This window comes from Struthio camelus, chromosome 1 (genome assembly GCF_040807025.1).
Source record: "Struthio camelus isolate bStrCam1 chromosome 1, bStrCam1.hap1, whole genome shotgun sequence".
In the NCBI taxonomy this organism is placed as follows: Eukaryota; Metazoa; Chordata; class Aves; order Struthioniformes; family Struthionidae; genus Struthio; species Struthio camelus.
Genome location: NC_090942.1, coordinates 148,264,611 through 148,279,262, shown reverse-complemented (window position 1 = coordinate 148,279,262; position 14,652 = coordinate 148,264,611). Strand labels below are relative to the sequence as shown.

General features: G+C 38.4%; 1 long non-coding RNA gene across 1 annotated transcript in view; it reads left to right on the top strand.

The window, feature by feature from the left end:
* Positions 1–5,495: 5,495 nt before the first annotated feature.
* LOC138065807 (uncharacterized) overlaps positions 5,496–14,652 on the top strand; it is a 37,788-nt gene continuing 28,631 nt past the window's right edge. Inside the window, exon 1 of the long non-coding RNA XR_011138876.1 lies at positions 5,496–5,558. This is a non-coding gene — a long non-coding RNA (uncharacterized lncRNA). The remainder of the gene's footprint in view (positions 5,559–14,652) is intronic.

Here is a 14,652-nt window from a genome sequence, read left to right as displayed (position 1 = left end):
AAAAAATGGCATTAGATTCAGCTGCTTTATTAAATTGCTACCCAAGCTGGCTTATATTCATAGTGAACAAGACACGGCATATCAGCAACTAATGTGTGGTGTACCAGCTAATATGGGAGCTTGTGCTCCCATCCACATTTCCTGGGGTTAGCGTACACAGGATGAACAAAAGCTCTTTGAATGCTGGGCCAGAGTGTTTTCTACATTGTTAGAAAGTTGTTTGTCCGTCTTTCTGAAGAAAGCACTTGAGGCACACTAGCAAATGGCTGCCTTGAGCCAAGTTATTCCTTTTAAGAGCCCCCAATGCACCCCCCACCTTCTCCAGTCATCAGCGATACAGAGTACTCCGCAGACGAGAAGTCTGGCTTTTAAGGAGCGCTTGTCAAACAGACTGCAGCTGTGACCAACTATGCTGTTCCTAACTAAATCTTCTATCCCAGGGACATGGTTAGAGAAGTATTCCTTGTATTTAATATTTAACTTTTAATATGATCAGCCAAAAAGAGAAGCTAACGTCACAGCAGACAGCAACAGCCAAGGTATGAGGCTAACACTGTGAACTGATAAAAGCTCTAGCTCGTTAGAAGAATACTGGAATATTATGGAAATGAAAAAAGTGCAAGCAGAACGAAGACAAAGCTTGTATAATGTGCCACATGCTGCTGGGGAAAATAATTTAGGCTAAAGAATATCAAGTGAATGTATGGAGAGCATTCACGGGCGCTAGATTCATCTGGGTGACACACACATCCCTGGCCTTGAGCTGCCTTCCCGATCCAAGCTGCCCTCCAGAGGAGCTCATTGCTCTCCCTTGGTTGTGCAAGTTCCTGAGGGGCTTAGAGTCCTCAGGCTAAAATTGGTCTTTGGGGATACCCGACATGATAGCATAAAAACAGATTGTGTTGTTACATACCTGAGTGTGTGCGGGGGTGGGTAGATGTGTATATACACTCAGAAGAGCAGAATTAACACAAGATGTATTTTCATCTTAATGTTGGCATTTCCTGACTTTTTAGGCCCTTCTCACACAGCCACACACTGTCCTGACTGGGTGCTGAGCGCTGCTACAGGGGGAGGGTACTTAAGATTCGCATGCAGCTTTTCAAAGAAAATTAAAACATTTTCCTAATTCCTTTTTGTGCTATATTGTACAAGTACCTTTCACATGTGCATCTTATTTATATCTTTTATATTCACACTGAAGTGTTAAAAAAGCAATTCCCAATAAATGTCTACAGAAGTAGGCACATGCAGCAAAAGGCCTTGGTGTTCTGAGCCTTGAAATGCAACAAACAGGTTGGTCAGAAAATAGCATGTGCTTATTGCCCATCCTATTCAAGGCGCAGCGCAGCATGTACCTAAATTCCTTCATAATCACATGCTTAAATCCTGATCTATGACAAAGATACTCCTTAAGTTTGTTTTTGTGTTTCTGTTTATTTAAAACACCCAGCACTTTCTTCCTTCAGGTGTGTATCTGGTATCTGTTCACTTTAGCTTATAAAATAATACATTTTAATGACTTCTATCCTTGCTAGCCCCGAAAAGGTAAGATATCTGGGAAGAGTAATTATATTCTTTTCTCTCATTCGTGAGTGGAATTGTTAGTGGCTTTCATTGGAGAACTTTCCTTGCACAGGATGCCAGAGAATGTTCGTTTCCTAAACTGATCTTGCAAGGTGAAGCTGGAAAAATGCAATCCTTTTTTATCTGAGACTTGACTGAAATTGATGTATTTGTATGTCTCTCTAGGTTCTGCTCTTGTCCCATTACTATGCTGGTGGAATCACAAGTTCTCCTTAACATTTGCCATTTCCTGCCAGTATTTCTTAATTCTGAAGTTAGTTCAGCATTCAGGGCTTCTACTTGTGTTTGTAATATGGCCATTATCACTGGTGGTGTGAACGCTTACACTATTGCTGAGAGTGCTTATGTGCACGCTTTTTCCATGTGCCTCGCGCTCCGTTTTTACCCTGTGGCTCTGAAATTACACAGGCTGTTAAGGTCAATTCCACGTACAGGGTACTTAGGGAAAATGAATGGCCAGATGAGAACGCCCAGCATCACGGCAGAGCTCTATATTCGTAGGAGGCTTGAGTGTGAGCGCTGTCCCTGTGAGCCGCTAAGGATGTGGAGGGAGGAAAGAGGTTCTCCCGCAGGTTGTGAAGGCTGCCCCACGTCTGTCGGGTGGGAGGGAGTTACTCTGAAGGGGAGGTTCATCTCACGTCCCTTCTCTGGGTAACGACTGCCCAACCGGACTGTGTAAGGTGAGAGAATGAACATGGAGGCTTCCCGTTTTGCACAAGGTATGGTATAGTGGTTAATACAGACAACCTTGTACCTCATTTTAATGCAGTGCCTTAATGTTTAAGTTGCTTCGTTGCAATTGTAATTTGACGCCTGCAATTAAGTGATGCCTGCAATTAAGCATTCCTTGTGGTTTAAATACTCAAAATAAATACAAAATGAATAACATTAATTCAGTATTTAAAAATAAAACAGGGTAATTCCACGCATCTCTAGGAATGAAAGGAACTATTGATACAGTTTTTAGGACAAAACCCTATTTATCCAGCACCATTATCCTGTTGTTTGCTTGGAAACATTTTTGTCCGTGTGCAAGTGTCCTACATCGGTGGGGTGGTGCCAGGCTGAAATTGTTCTAACCAATTGTTGTTTTGGGACTGTATTTCAAAAGCAGCGTGACAGTTTTCCAAAATGAGACCAGTGCCTCTTTAGAAACGATGAGATGCCTGATACTTTTACTTGACAAAAGTTTTGGGGATGTAAATAAAATATTACAATAATTTAGGGTATCAAATGGCTTGAAACATTTGGCAAGGATATATTTATTTTTCTAAAAGTATTTAAAGCATATATTATACAGCTTCAGTCAGCCACTCTTGAACGTTTCAGCTACATGCTGGGAACGGAGCTGTTTTTCCTCAGTTCTGGTGCTTGCTCTTTGGAGCTTTCTCAGGAAGATGCCTACTTTTCCCTTCAAGAGTGGCTGCTTTTCACATGTTCTAACCTACATAAATTCTTAATGTTTTACTGTACTTTTTGCAGTGGAGATGTTATTGGTTAGGTAATAAGAAAAAGCCCCCGTTCTACTGTGTAATGTGCATTTTTGCACCTTATGAGAATATTGAATAGACTTCATTATTTTTTTCAATACAAGTCTGAATTCTACCATTTGATTACCTGAACCGAAAGCATTTCAATATGCCATCCATCACCCTGACCAGTGTAAAATGCTGAATATTCAGATTAAATTGGAACTTTTTTTTCTATGAATAAGGAATTTGATTCAATTCTATAATATACAGTGTCTCTGGGGAGAGGAAATTGAGCTGAAGGTCGCTGAAGGCAAGTGAGAAAATTGTATTATCCAAATACAAAATTCTTTTTCTTATCATCAAAACCTGAAATACAGCCATGGGGAATAAGGGGGTCAAGAGAGAATTCAATTAGAGATGAAAATGGAAAAGGTGCATTTTTCAACTTATCTTTCATTTTTCCAAACAAGTGGCAGCAGTGAGCTGTATGAGGACAATGAAATATTTGTCAAGCAGTTTAAACTTTTTTCTTAATACAAATCAGAAAACATTCTCAATCAGTTATAAAGACATCATAAAGGTCCATATGCGTGTGGAGAATCCAGGTCTTCATAGCCTTAACCATTTCAGTTTTAGGTTGTTAATCAGTGGTGCAGGAGAAATTATGTTTATGTAAGGCTAACAATTTATATGCATAAAATTGTCTTCCTGAAAAAAAAAGACCCAAAATGTTATAATCAGTTTCTTCTCTAAGACAGTTTGCAATAATAATTTCTGCAGCTTTCCCTCTCTAGCTCATAATGTGAAATGAATATTGTTAAAAATAATTGTAGAATCATGTTGGTGTTATGCCATAAAAATTCATGTTTTTCCCTTTCTTTATTTTAATGTAGATATCAAGAAGTTATAAGACAGGCCCTTTTTACTGTGGCCACCTCAGAAATGTTAACATTTACAAATGCCAGCTCTGATTTGGCAAAGAGTTTCTGTACTTGCTTAGTTCTAATCGTATTACTAATGCCATTCTTGTAGTATACCTATGTATGTGGATAGGTTTCCTTTTTTTTTTTTTTTTAAACAGGAAAAGAGATTTCCAAATGAGATCCTGGAATGCTAATTTAGCCACCTCCTAAACTCACTATGTAAATTCCACACCTATTTTCAAATTCAGCTTTGGGTAGCTCAGGATTTCTTATTCTGCATCTATGCTTTTCGTTTTATTTGTATTCATTCGTGAATCATTTGTTCTTCCTGACACGAAATAACTGTGATATTCACAGATACCTTTCTGCGTTTGGTAAATGTTCATTTTTAATAGTTTAGTATTTCATAACTGTTTATGGTCTATCTAGTTAGGATAGACAGTACCATATATAACCAAGCTTTCAATTCGAAGGAGCACTGGATTCATATTTCAAATACCATTTCTGAGTTTGGGTTGGATCTGATATCGGTTGGGACTTAGTGAAACTTCTCTCATAAAGAGTAAGTTGAAAATGTTGTTGCAGTTGAAGCCAAATACAATCATGTCTGTAATATAACCTGGAAAACAAATCTTTAGGTTTATCTCAGTATAATAATCCAAATCTGAACATTGCCTTATTGATATGTTTGTAATACTGTTATCATTATTAAAAGTGTGTTATATGGAAGCTGAAATTATTCTTCCTGTCAACAAAATAGTCTCTTCTTAAAAAACTGAAATTAGCAAACAGAACCTTCATTCTCTAGACAAAGGGGCTTTGATGCAAGAGTTGGATGTGCAGATGTGCAGTTAGGCCTTTTGCCACTTCCTGAGCGAATGCAGTCTGTATTATTAGGAAGGAGAAGTAAAATGACGTAGTGAGTCGGGAAATTTCTGAATGAGTGAAAGGCAGAGGAAAGGGAACGTTCGTAGAGATGAATAATTTTTCCAGAAATTCACAGATCCTTCACAGCGTATGGACTGAGCTTTCCCTAAAGCTGCCTTTCTTGTTCCTTGAATCAAAGATTCCAGTTCTTGGATTTTTTTTTGCAAAAGAAAACTATATTTCAACTTTATTGACTTATTTCATTTAAACTATAATGTGTTGTGTTATAGACCCTGAACTGAGCTGGAGTGAAATATTTCAGTGGAAATTTGCTCTGTATGCATTTTTGAGGATGTTACTAGGTACCCAACTGTATATTTAAAGTGCCAAAATATCTTTGTAAACCTAATCCCTAACAGATTCGTTGGCTTGCAGCTGAACTGAAAGAGCTCTTCTCTTCAGGCTGGATTGCAAGATTGGGGTCTTTGTAAAATAAAACTCCTATTAGATGCATCAGGAGCGTCTGCATATTACTTACATTAGAGATTTGAATATATATATTTTTTCAAAAAGTGACAAAAAGAGTTTTATATTCCAGATCTAATGAAATAAGACTTACTTTAATTTTTCTTTCAACCTATCACAAGAACAAGAATTTCAACCACAGTTGCTGAATTTTTCAAGGCAAAGGAAGAAGGATATTACATAGGTAAGATTATTCAGTCTAGTTCTATTTGAATCTACTGAACTGTCTTCTGTTTAACAGAATATAAAATTAATGTTTTTGGAATCTGGGGACTTCAATAATCTAAGAAAATTAAAAAATAAAGGGAGTTTTACCGAATAGAAATGAAATAGATTTTTAGAAGAAAATCATCCTCTGGTAAAGGGAGCAGAAGAAAAATGATAAGGAGAAATCAGGTTGACAGACCTCAAACATCGAAACAAGTAGGTCGAAAGAGTTGTTCAAAGCAATATACCTTTGGAGTGTATATTATCAAAAGCACCATTAATTCTTTAGGCAGAAAGACACCTGAGATCAAACAGATGCAAATTTATAGCATTAAGCAAATGCTTGGTTGATGGGAACAAAGACAATGTATACAGTGCAGAAAAATAAAACCAAGTGAGTATTAAAATTAAAAGAAGTAATACCAAAATAATATCAAAATAAATGTAAAATAAAATAAATGTATTTAATGTTCCAAAGCAAACGAAGACTCAGTGTTTGGAAGTAAAGTTGTATGGGGCAGCTCTTTCGTACAAATTTGATCGTTAAATCCTAAGACCTGGGAAAGGGAGTTAAAAAACTGCAGGCCACTTGCGTTGTAGGAAGGAACTTCAGTTACAGAATCACAGAATCAGAACGGTTGAGGTTGGAAGGGACCTCTGGAGATCGTCTAGTCCACCCCCCCCCACCCCCACCCCCCCCCAAGCAGGGCCATCTAGAGAGCATATTTCCCAGGATCGCGTCCAGGCGGGTTTTCAATATCTCCAGGGATGGAATCTTTTAATCTAACTTTGTAGAGGAATGGATGGACTGTGAACTGCTAGAAAATGCAGCAAAACTGGTTGTGCAGTAGAGCAATAGTAGAGGATAGGTGGTGCATGGGAGAGGCAAGCATCCAGTAGAACTACACATACATTGCAAACGTATCAAGATTTAACAGGAAGCATTTTCTTCACTGCAGAGGTATCACTTAGGAACAGAGAGGCCAGAAGGTGTAGGTAACAAACAAGCAAATGCATTATACAAAAGGCCAGAGGATTATGTGCCCTGTGTGTCTCGTATAAGACGCTGAAGATCGTCAGCTCGGAGGAGATCGATGGGAGTTGAGGCCAGGCTTGCACTTCGCAGACATAACCGACAGCATAGAAGGCCAGAGGCAAACAGCTGAAAGACAAATGTGTATGTTAGCTTAATGCAGGTAAATTGCTTTAATGGTAAACACTGCTTTAAAGTGCAGCCTAACGACTGCTCTGTGGTAGAGGAAAGGAAAGGTGTCGTCTACGTAAGCTACTTAATAGAATACTTTTGGGAAGACTTTTAAAATATCAAACCCCATCTCCACGCATTGTTAGGATTATGAAATCAGGTATTCGGAAGTCAGGAGTTCCCAGTAGGTAAGGCAGGAAGCTCAGCGCTATTGTATTTCACGGTGGAGAAAATGTGACACAGGTGGAGCAGCAGACCATGTGCTTTGCTAGAGCAAGCTGGCCATGGGGAATTGCATGTGTTTGAGGCCTTGGGCTGGCACCTTAGACCCAAGTTGCAACAAGGCTAGTAAGCTGGTGAAGGGACAGTGCACTTTTTACCACCCTGCATCATGGATGGCAGGCCAAGGGATGAGCCAGGCTCCATAGAGCTACTCCCAACTTCCGTCTTCTTCCTGTGTGGCTGTGCTGCCCCTAGAGCGCTAGGGGGAATGGGGAAAAATGCAGCAAAAAAGAATCACTGTCCCCTATATGGCCCCTTACTGGACTCATGGGAAATGAGCATGAAATCTTTTACGTTATGGGGCTACTCTTTCTAATGCTCTTTTCAATTTGGTGCCATTTTGCCAAGATACTTATACAAGTCCATGAAGAGTGGAAGAGTTATTTCTGGAGATGGAAACTGGAGGCAATTTGTTTGAGCAGATGACAAGTCTTTATGGCTGTGCAGCAGAGGTAATATATATCTGTTTTTCCCTCTGAAATTTTCAACTTGAGCAACTTACAAACACTGTTGGTTTTGTGAGCCATGGTATGCTGATCTAAGGATCCATTCTAGCTCCCAGTGATGTTGCTGGATGAATCTTGTCTGGCTTTAAGAGAGCATGAACTGTAGCCAGCAGTGTGCAACTGTGTACTCTTCAGGTTTAAGGGAATTTCCTCCAACAGGTCAAAAACATGATTTCTGAACAGGCCAGTGTGCAAATGTTGTCGTGTATAACAGACCATCTGGTGAAAAAGGGCCTACCCAGTGAACTCAGATGTAAAACCTACTTTAGTAAGAAGAAATATTTCTGTTCTCTCAATATATTTTGAATCAGAATCGAAGTGAGATGTTGAATAGCTAGAGCTGTCAGCAAACTCAGCAAAACTTAATGTTGTGTCCAGCAGAATAGTGCTCTAGTAGGACAAACAGAGATACAGATGTAGTAGAAGACAGTTTTATTCAGTAAAGTGCAAGTGGAATAAAAGCAGACAGAAACCACCAGAATTGTGTAACCACACTCCATGGAATTGTTTCTTCTATTTAATAGGAGAAATTTGAAGAGCGGTGACCCCCTCCCCCAACAATTTCCTTCTCCATTTTTATAACTCTACAATAAACTAGGAGGAAACAGGTTAACATAAATATGACTATGTTCCTATTAGTTATAATAATAAAACCCCTTTTTTCTTTCAACTGCAGAGCCCTTACTGCAACAGTAAACAAGAAATGAGTGATCAATTTTAAACTAATAACCAGTGAAAATTTTCAGTGGGTAGAATAAGTTATGTTGAGATTATTTAGTGAGAGCAGATTAGGAAAAAGTAAGCATTTGTGTTTATTGAGCTTTTGTAATGAAAAGTAAACTCACAAAGCCTTGTTTATTAGCTGTTTTATTAGCAACAAATGGCCTAATGCAGTATGCACGTATGCATATTGATAGTTAAATCCTGAACTTGTTTTCCTCCTTGTATGCATATGTTCCCCTTTACAAATGTGCTGATCACTTTACATACAGAAACAGTCATCTGACAAGCCCGGAGAGAGTCTGGATCCAGCTGAGCTTTTCCTGTTTTCTTCATTATCTATTGGATCATGGACTTATTAAAATATAAATAACTGAAGTATTTTAATAAGTTTTTGGTAAAATTCTCTGGCCATTACTCAAGCAAGATTTATCCAAGAGGTTGCTCTGCATACAGTATAGAGGGCAAAGGATAGCTTGCAATCTGGAAGGGTAAAATACATGTAAAAGGATAAATGCAACTATGTAATTGGCTTACGTTAGTTTTAATAGGATTACTTGACTTTATTACAGAATATTCTTCCTTAGGAAAAAAAATCAGATTAGTAGACACAGAGTTTGCTTACCTAGTTATTTCTTTTGGTGCCTCAGTCTTACCAAGAGAAAAGAAAGATCCCTTTCCTTCTTTGCCTCACAGACAGATCAGAACCAAAAAGATCCTTTCTTTATACCATACCCTTTATTTACCTACATACACACACACACACACACACACACATTTATATAATTATAGATATATCTACATACTTGTATGATATATATGTTTATATATTACCAATGTAATTTCCAGAGAGACAGTTCAACTGAAAATCTATACAATAAATTAGATGGATCTTTCTCCCTCTCTCTCTCCCAAAAACAAGCATGATATAAATACTCTCCTAATCTATCACATGAAACGTTATGTGCTTCTTCTCTGTCTCCCTATAATGCTTTGTCACTTTTTTACAGTGCTGTAATTTCCAAATCATGAGACATTTTACTATTATTAAAGGTAAGCTGGGCAGAGATAAAATTAACCATTTCAATCTATTGCTTTCTTCATTTCTTCTACTAACAGAAGCTTCAGCCATTCAGCTGCTCATGAGGGTGTAACATACATGTCCACTTATGACTAACAATGTCTGTGGTTTTTACTGTTGTTTTGGAGGTAGCTGAAGAAGCAATGCATTTATGGTAAATCAGCTAAATGTTGTGTCAGAAGTACATAAAGCTGTCTGTACAAGCATTCATAAAAGACTTTGCTGGAAAAAAGGCACTTATGTCTCTTACAGTGGGCTATAACTTACTCTGAATATCTAAATGAAAACCAAGACTGGGCAGAGGAAAGATCTTTGAGTGTTACAAACTCAAGAAGAGTCTGTACTGCTTTTTGTCTCGTGACGTGCAGTACTGACCCAGTGGTATACTGAAACATTTCTTTTTCCTTTCATTTTGCACCATTTCTTAATATGACTATAAAAGAGTGTAACAATATTCCTGTATCATGACTGTTTTGCATAATATAATCCATACATATTGTAGTCTATAAAAATACCATTAAACAAGAAGCCTAGATTTCAGCAAAAATAAAATCAATATTTGTGTGGAAGGATCATTGTCATTTTGTGTAGTTTGTTGTTTCTGGTGGCAGCTTGAAAGTTTACTGCATCTATTCTCACTGTTCTACAATACTGATGAGTCTGACTGATCCTCTACCCTTAGAGTCAATGCAAATCTGGAAAATGTGTCTATGCTTTGGCCAAATGAAAGCAGCTAGAGCTGAAAAAGTGAACCAGTGTTTTATTTAACACATGTTAAAAATTACATTTCGGTTGTCTGGGTGCTAGTGAACATCTGTGAAAAAATGATCTCGATCTTGATACTGTTAGTGAGTTCACGTACATGACCATGACAAACAGAAATAAATGCAGTTTATGGAATAAGTCTGTAAACAGTGTGTACAACAGGCAGTTGTTACGAGTAGCCGGTGTTCTTGGACAGTGGTTGAAATGCTCTGGTGTAAGCTGGCTTCACTTAACGCTGGCATTTGTGGTAGGAACAGAAGCGCATCCGTACTTCTGAACTGCCATTTCAAAAATTGTTTCTAGTGAAATAGTGTTATGTGAAGCTTAAGTAGAACATGTTTGCTTTTACCTTCTCAGTCCATGTGTTTTGTCATAGAAGAAGGTAATACAGCCATCCCCTTTGCTTCAGTGCACCGTGCTGTAAGACAGAATCAAAAACTGTAAACGTGACCCCATATAGTTTCTCAACATTTATATTGGGTTCTTCCAGGGCTAGGAGAAAGCGCTGTCACTCACTGGGAAACCAGGAATCTTCTATTTTCAGTGTTGCAAAACTCTATTGCCACTGTTTTTAGATGCTGAATTTTAGAGCAGGTGTGTTATTACATATGCAAGCATTTTACAAGCCAGGGATCAAATCTGGTCATTCCTAGACCTTGTACAAATTAGTGTCATATTTAGCAAAGATGATCCTGTATTTGTAGGGAAAGAAGATTACTATTTCCTGACCACTCTATCTAAGCAAAACAAGGATATGCATTATAGTATCTCAGAGCTGTGCAATCTCAGCATGAGTCTCTGGGAGGTGGGTTATAGGGCAAAAGGGAGGAGCCCGTTAGAGGTGTATAATATATTAGTAAACCACATGTCTGCATCTCCAGAAGTTACTGCAAGGCTAACAGCCCCACCTATGTAATGCTATTACTATGTATTGATTCTTTGACAATGAAAATGACAGAGGAGTAGTTCACTGGAAGTCAAGAGAGCTAGAACATAATCCATTTAAAAACAGCACTGGACTGATTTTGATGCCAAAGTCTGTATCCTTAAAGTTGGCAGAAATTTATACTTTTTTTTTTTTTCCACACACATATTGTACAAAGGAAATACCTTGTCAGGCCTCCTTTTTTCCTCATTTGAACCCCAAATGAAGGTTCTCGCTAGTTTTGCACTCAAAATCTTGTTTATGGGCAAAGAGGAAGCACTCTATATACATATGTAAGTAAAGCCAAGAATATATTCTTAGTATAATGGAAATCTTAGCAGTCTAATTCAAGAATCACCATTAGTCTAGATCTAATTATTGCAGAAAAAGAAAGAATAGTAATGCAGTTAGAGTACTTTTATATAGGAAAAGGTCACAATAAAAGTAATAATATGATTAAAATTGTAACATACATACTTTTTAGTTTCCGCCCATTTCCTGGTGTTGTACTCATCCCCCTATTGCTCCTTAGTGTCTTACGGCTGGTAGTTTCACTTTGATGGTGGTGTTGGAGGGGGGTGTTATGGCAAGTTGTCAGTATCTGGAGTCTTCATTGGGAGGAATGTGATGTTCGTGCTGATGTTTTCTTCTCCCCTAAGACTGACCTCACCTGAATCATTTTTATATGTTTACTAACACACGTTTACACCTTTCTCTTTCTTCATTGGTCTGCAGCTCCAGGTTACAAATTTTCTATATATAGTGCTCTTTATGTATGTTGGATACTATTTCTTTATTCTCTTTGTTACCCCTAAAACCATTTTTTTTCAGCTTCAGATCTGCATTTTTTAAACTGACCATTAGTGAGCTCTTTATAGCTGTGTGGTGTCCAGTGCCAGCCTTTGTCCCATCTCTTATCACCCCATGCCGGTACTTCTCTGTGCTGCACCCTGCATCTTTGCTTCTCAAGGCCTCTGCTGTTGTACCAGGCCTATATTTCTCTACATTATGTCACTGTGTTACAGTCATAGGTATCTCATTCTACATAGAATATGCTTGTTACTGCTATCTATAAAAAATGGTTGTACCACACAAAGTTAAACAAAAGTAAAAAAAAAAAAGCTGTAGACACCTTGTCAATTAGAAACCCCAGTTAAAACAATTAAAACAAAGTTACATGCAGGTCAAGAACATTTCAGACAGAGCAGACCTGACAAGCCTCAGTCCTGAGGCCTTGTGAACTCAATACAAAACTTATGGCCAGTTACTAGCAATGGCAATACCATATTACAGGGCTACATGGTTACGCTAGTAGACTAAGAGCTTTGCTGAAGGTAAGAGACGGAAAGGTTAAGGCGTTGGTATGCAGTGATGTAAGAAAACGTCTTTCTGAATATCTTGGTTTCTTGTCGGCTGCATTTGCTGATGAAGGGATTATGATATATTTGACCAGTGTCTAAAGTACAAACATGATACAACAATGCGTTGGATTCTTATGATGAACTGAAAGCTGTAGAAAGTTTGGCTGGCGCTTCTATCCAGTTGCTTGCTCCCAAGAGCCTGGCTCTGAGGACCGTATGCACACCAAAGTGGTCCATGAGTTTTCCTGTTGATTAGAACTGCTCTGAGCAAAAGTACAGGTTTGTGTGGGCAAGATTCTGGCCGTGATCACCACAGCACGTATCTGAGAGAAGGTCAAGAGTTTCTCATTTGATTCTTTTCAGGTGATCCCCTGTTTGTCTGATCTGAAGGAGCAAGTGGAAAACTACTAAGAGGCTGGCATAACTCTAATAGTTCACAAGCAGGGAAGTGCAGAGTGACCCCAAGCTTAGGACAATCCAAGTGCAACAGAAGTATAGGAAAGGGGACAACATATGGAATAAATGAAAGTAACTTTTGTTTGTAACTTTAGCATTGTGTGCATGAATGGTAAACAAATATTTTGGCAAGTTCTGTGTGCTTAAGAGCTGAAAGTGAATTTGTTACAGAGATACCACAATTACTATTATATGCAGGGCTGAAACAATATGGACTGGAAAGAATTTGGCTGCAGGTAGCTGAGTGCCAGAAAGGGCACTGTCTACATTACCCAGATGTCAATTTTTCCACTGGTGTTGCCAACAGTGCATTTTCAGCAATATTGTGAGTCTCTAAGGAGAACACCATTCCAGAGCTGATGTGCGCTAGTTCAGCAGAAATAGTACCCAGACGGTCCCAAAATGCAGCGTTCCCAGAAATGGAACATACACTGCATGCACTGCTATCTGTGCATGCATGGTAGCTGAATTTTCAGCTCTTGACATCTCAGATTTTCCTTGCTTGGTTTTGTTCACTAGCTCCTGCTAATTCACAAAATTTCAGACTATAATCCTGTTATTCATTGGGCTTCTACATTTTCTATCCTGTTTATCTGCTTCTTCTGTTATGTGCAATGGTCTGTTTGGTTTTGTTCTGCAAGGGATGTGCTTGTGTATCATTTAGTCAGTCTTCCTCATTTCCTGAAAACACGCTTCTGAGTCTTTTCTCCTAACAGAATTGTACGTGTATTTCATATATGGTCATTTTGGTCAAATTGGGTCCTATTTGGGGGCTTCATTTTTCTGATTCCTTCTTTTGAGAAAAATCTTTAGCAGGGGATTATTTGATGCTTTCTTCTTTACATATTTCTCCTCTTAATCTGATACACCTAGCTTCCTCGTTCAAACACTCGATTGAAATTTAAAACAATCGAATACCGTACAAGAGGTGACCAGATAATGTACACTTCTACAGTGCAGCTGTGCATACCTGCTAGTTTTGATACTCAGTTCCAGTTAATGGACTTTCTATTGGAAACTACAGCCAAGGGTACGTCAGTGCAAGGGATTCCCTTGCAACAGCTGCAAACCAAAAAAAAGTCCCAATAATAAGTAATGAGGGTGACTTTCAGAAGTATTCTCCTTGAGAAGTATTCTCAAATGTTAGTTAAATGTTCCTTTCTTTCCTTCTTTTTTTTTTTTCCACTTAGAATGTCATGAAGCAGAGGAATAAAAATTTAATAGATTATAAAACATTCCATAGAAGACAAAATGTACATGCAGTTTAGTTATGTCTTTGTACAGTCCTTCTTAGTGCTACATTTCTGTGAGTGTAGCTTGGTCTCATTTTCCAAGCAGGGAAAAAGTGGTTTCACCAGCTTCTGTAGGCCAAATCCTTGCCTCAAGGCAAACTTGTGCATCTTCACTGGAGTCCATATGGTCTGAATCAGGGATGGCAGAGACTGCTATGTTTGGAGGACAAAGCTTCCTCTTCCTGTTCCTGAGCAAGAGATGAATGAATGTGGTACAAGATGAAAGGCAGTGGTGAGTCTAATGTGATTAGTTTACAGTGAAACCTCCACCCAAATGAATTTTATTTGTCTCACAGCTGCAAATGAAATTCATTTGTTTTGGACCTCCTGACAGATTCAAATGTCTCAGAACATTAGGGTCATGCAGGTGGTAGTTCTGCATCAACAGTTGTGTTTTTAGTGGCACACTGGTTTAAGTCAATTGATTTCAAACAGATTTTGTATTGAAATTTAGAACAGAGTTGAACCCAATTTTCAGA